Genomic DNA, 5348 nt, shown 5'->3' on the forward strand with positions numbered 1-5348 from the left:
TCCTTCTGTCCCTTAGTTCCTTCCTCCTACCGCCTTCTCTCGCTGTCCTATTCCTAAGGCTGATATTAACGTTTACCCCCTCCCTCCTTCCTCCTCTTGCTCCTTTCCCTCCCTCTCTACCTCTCCTATTCCTAGCAGTCTAAATTAGAACCATTGAATGAATTGCAGAGTTTTTTAATTCCCCTCACTTGGTACAATACACGAGAATAAATGATTGCATTTCTTATTCATCTGGGTACAAATCCCAGTAGGCATTTTTGAGAAATCTGGTGTTGCTATAAAAACTCTCTGCTCCTAGAAATACATTCATCATTAGCTTTCTCTGCTTTTCTTTTTCATTCCTACCGCTTTTCCGGCTCCTAAATAAGAAAATGCTGGCCTGATTACTCTTTCAGTTTCTAAGTCAAATTTAAATATACCTTCTCTACAACTTCACCTGGAATATGCAAACCTGTGGTGATAAATTTAAGGAGGCCTGTACTCTCAGACACAAGGCCTCGTGTTGAAGGCCTTCCTGTGGAACCAGGAGTGGACTTTGGAAATTTTGTACTTTGCCCCTGCCTTTTTGCTGTAACTCATTGTCCCATATCTCCTCTATTTATTAACCTTCTACCCTTTGCAGAGCAAGCTAACCAGAATCTAAAACTGTACAGCTTGTTATTGGGGGTGGGGAAGCCGCTATTTTCTAACCTGTATCTTTAGTTGAATTTAAGTCAACTGCACATTTCTATCATCAAACTAAGCGGAAATTATTCTTCCAGTAACTATGCATAGCAATAAGGTGGTTATCTTCCGGAACCTTCTTCCCCTTTCTCTCATCCTCACCTTCCAATTTAGAAATAACCTCCCATTCAATTCAGTGACTCATAGAGAATCCGTAAAAGGAAAGTGGAAAAGCCAAAATAACTTCAGAGATGTCTGAATCATCTCCCCAAAGGAAAGACCATGCACTGACCACGGTAAGATAGAAGGCAAGACTTAGGGCCTGATAAGACATCTTATAACACATGAAGTAACGTGTGCAAATAGCAAGCTGCCCGGCGAGAGTGCAACAGCCACACATCCTTTTACACAGCCTTTTCGCATGTCACTAGCAGCCTCCTTCCGTCTAGCCTTGGCGGTGTGCCGCACTACCAATTTTAGAGCAAGTTAGAAGGCAATTAATGTCCTAGCAGATAGGAAACAATAACGTCATAGGAGGGCCTGGCCATTATTATGGTGCTTTGGGTAATAATGGCTCTTGCACAGCCACGGTGACTAGGTGCCATACAGAACATAGAATTAGGCCAGTCTCATTAAGAGGACTCGCCATCTAAGTTTAGGAACTCCAATTGCTGTCACAAAAGTTGGTGGATAATCGCCACAGAGGTCAGTCACTCATTATTTCAACCACTAAGAACAAGGTTTTCCTGAGTGCTTTTGGCCATTGCTACACTTCTTCTGTCATTCCCCTCTGTAAAACAGGAGAACATTTAAAATAAATGCAGATGAACAGCAAGAGGGAAAACTTTGAATAAAGAAGGCCATAAGATACAAACTTTTCAAGGTGTAATCCCAATACTTGGAGACAGAAGTAGATTGATCTCTATGAGTTCGAAGCTAGCCTGGTCTATACAAGTTCCAGGACAGGCAGGACAGAGAAACCCTGCCTTGAAAAACAAAAACTAGCAAACGAAAAGACATATACTTTGCAATAACAGAAAGGTGTTGTGTTATCAAAACTATGCAGTACCAGGGAGAGTCTTGTTTGAACCCTGCGTTTCAATTTTATGCACACAAGGTACCGTCATTACCCCACCAGGTCTTCTTTTCCTCCCAGAGCTGGGTACCTCCCACCCCGCAGCCCCCACGGCCTTAGGAAGCTCCAGCCCTGGAGCTGGCTGGCTGCAACTTTGTGGTGTGTGGCTGCCAGTGTAGGCAGTGCAGGTGCTGTCTGTCCAGAACTCTTGATTCAGACCATGATGGCAGGTGTAGTAGAGGCAAACATACCTTTCATAAACACCGACTGAGTGGAAAATGGAGGGTTTGGTGTGGCACCCCAATATCTGAGGAGTACTTCTGTGTGCCCCGGGGCCTTCACGGACACTGGTGTTGTTTCCTTCTGCCTTCTTTCTACAGTGTCATGTTCCAATGGGGGGGACAACATCCAAGTCAGGTTTTTTTTGTTTGTTTGTGTTTTTTGGTTTTTTATTTGTTTGTTTTTATTTGTTTGTTTGGTCTGAAGGAGCAAAATCCCACCAGGGATAGCTCTATTTCTTGCCTGTGGAGTTCTTCAACTCTCCCACCCCCACTTCTAGACACAAATCCAGCTCCAAATGGGTTAGAGAAGTAAATCACTCTGAAAGCCGACAAGGGCCAGAGCTACCTGCCACAAGCAGTTGGAGGCAAGCCAAGATGACCTGCTAAGAGGTGGTTTCCTGGGGTAGGGATCTCAGATGGTAGAGGCTAACAGGGAGGAAGGGATAGAAAGACAAGAGGGAGTTGGGGAGGAGAAAGAGGGAGGAAAGAAGGAAAGAAAGGGAAGAGAGCAGGCCTGAGAGGAGAAGGTAAGGAAAGCTAGGATACTTACCAGAAGCCCATGGGTACTGAGCCAGCTTGGGGGCCTGCCCCTCCCAGTGCTGTCTGTGGACTTTATACGGGCTTGCATAAGAGCGCAAATAAAATACAGTGTCGGCCACCAACTAAAGGAGTCTGCAGCCTATGGCACTACTGTTCCGTCACCTCTGGGAAACCCTCCCTGAGTTCAAAGCCTGCTGCTCCGGTAGCTGATCATTCAGGCAACCCAAGAATATGTCTTCTTTACCAAAGTGAACTGTGGCTGAGCGCAGGGAGGAGAAGATTGTACCATCCCATGCTGAAGAACTTATAGTACGTGGAAGGGCCAAGCTGTTTTCCGGGCTGGAGGCAGGCGCTGTAGTTCAAAGTTCAAGGCTGTTTCCAGTGATGAGAAGGGGAAGGGGCCTCTATGGGAGGGGCTGTTCTCACGTGCCAAACACATTCGCTTTCTTGTTTCAGAATGCCTGTGACTTTTAAATGCCACACCATGCCTTATTAGTAAACATTCATTTTTGTCCTCAAGAAAAATGGCATGCCCCTTCTGCCAGAACTGCACGTGACAGGTAAAATAGTGTGCTTACTTATAAAATAAAGTGTTAGCTCATAGTGTGGCCATTGTGCTATTGAAAGGGGCCCCTAGTTACTATCATCAAATCTATGGGTGGGTCAGCTATTCTTCAACAGCAGGGAGTGGACGAAGCAAAGCACTTAGCACCATTTCAACTTTTGTCCATCCCTGTTTTACATGCGTGCAAGAGAGTTTCCTGGAAACATGGCTATTTTCCAAAGATTTCTCCAAGCAGAATGCCTTCTAGGACTCTCAGGTCCCAGTCACATGGAACCTTACAAGAAAGTAAATTTTAACCTGGCCTTTTCTTGCTTTGTTTTGTTTGAGACCTGGTCTCACCCTGTAGGTCTCATCCAGGCTATTCTCCAGCTTAACGGCTATACTCCTGCCTTAGCTCTTCAAGTACTGGGACTGAAGGTATGCACCGCCATACCAGGCTTGAAGTCATAGTGTCTTGACTCTAACACACACGCCATATTCACTCGTGATTTTGGTTCTGCCGTTTACAAACCATAACTGTGACTTTGGGAAAATTGATTCGTCTCCCTAAGCTTCGGTTTCTCATTTCCAAAGAGAAATGTGTATCTCTTGCTATCTTTTGCTGTGTACACTAATCGCCCTACGATTTAGTAGCTTAAAGCAACAATTATTTCATAGTTTCTTTGACTACAAAGTTCTCCTCGTGCTGCTTTGCTGTGTCCTCTGGCTCTGGATCACTCCTAAAGTTGGCACCTTTTTTCTGTGCCTCTTGCTTCTTGGCTCGCTTGCTTAGTCTCTGGCAGGGTTAAGTTCCTCACAGAATTTACCATGAAGCCTTAGTTCCTCAGGAGCTGTGGACAGCTGGCCTCCATCTTTAGGACATCTCTGAGCCTTGCCTCGGAGAATTTATGGATCATGATGTAACAGGGCAGCTTACTTCATCAGAGTAAGCAGGAAGGCCAGAGAGAAAATGCCAGCAAGACAGAGGTTAACAGTTCTTTGTACCCTGATCAAAGAAGTGATGGCCCATCACTTTTATCACATCCTTTAGTTAATAGTATGCTGCTAAGCCCCGCCTACATTTAAGGGGAGGAGCTCACACGGTATATAGACACGTCAGAAGGGCCATTATCAGAACTAGCCTACTTAATAATAATAAGTCTTAACTGTACGGCTCATTTAAAAATGAGATGAGAGAATATATGCAACTCAGGACCAATGTATATAAGGCAATGTGCGATGCAACACATATGCAACTATTATTTCTATTAATGTCATTACTGAGTGTGTATAGTGACTGGTTTTTCTCTCCTGGCTTCTAGAAGGAAACCTTTTATGAGGAATAAATGAGATAATATAACATTATCCAATCCTGACACATCGTAACTATTTAATAGCCATTAGTAATTGTTTAACATTATTAGTGTGTGATTCTTATTTTCTTCAAGCTATTGGAAGGACATGCTGTCAACGCTGGTGACTTTTATAGTTTGGTCTAATTCTCATACGTTGTATTCCATTTTTCAGTGAACAGTCTACACTTGCCAGGGCCCAATTCTGGGTTTAGCCTTCATAAACTATGACCAACAAAATTATAACCTGGTCTAATTTCCTGTGTGTGCCTTCTAGAAAGGAGGGTCCCTTCAGAGCCTGCAAGACAGGCTAATCATGAGAGCTCCTCCAGTTCACAGAAGCGGGTACATCTGGCTCCATCCAGATTCTGTTGAAGGGGGAGTGTCCCAGGAAGAACTAGCAGCGGCTTAAGCTAGTCACTGTGGATTCTGTTAAGTCATCCTCAGCTGAGGACCAGAGGAAGAAGGGTAAGGGTACTTCCACACTGGGCTGGAGGTATCCAGAACCGTGAGATGAAACTGGGCAATGAACAGCGATTTTACAGGTAGGAAATTGTAAGAAGAGTCCAGTTTGCAACATGATCACTGGAAGATCAGCATGGATCTGGCAGAGCTGGGTTGAAGCTGGCATCCTTAGAACGAAGGAAGATACTGAGGCTTGGCCTGTATCCAGAGAAAGGAGGAACTATAATTAAGGAAACCCCATTATTTTGGCTTTGACTCATTTCTCAAGGCTTACCCATGACTATTAGACAAGAAGACCTATGGAGGGGAGGAGGATAAAATTACTGAAGTATAAATGGTTCTTAAACTAAAACTTCTATTCAAGCCCTAGCCTGAGCTACTTAGCAAAAACTACCAAATAAATAAATAAATAAATAAATAAATAAATA

Source organism: Microtus ochrogaster, chromosome 1 (genome assembly GCF_000317375.1).
Source record: "Microtus ochrogaster isolate Prairie Vole_2 chromosome 1, MicOch1.0, whole genome shotgun sequence".
NCBI lineage: Eukaryota > Metazoa > Chordata > Mammalia > Rodentia > Cricetidae > Microtus > Microtus ochrogaster.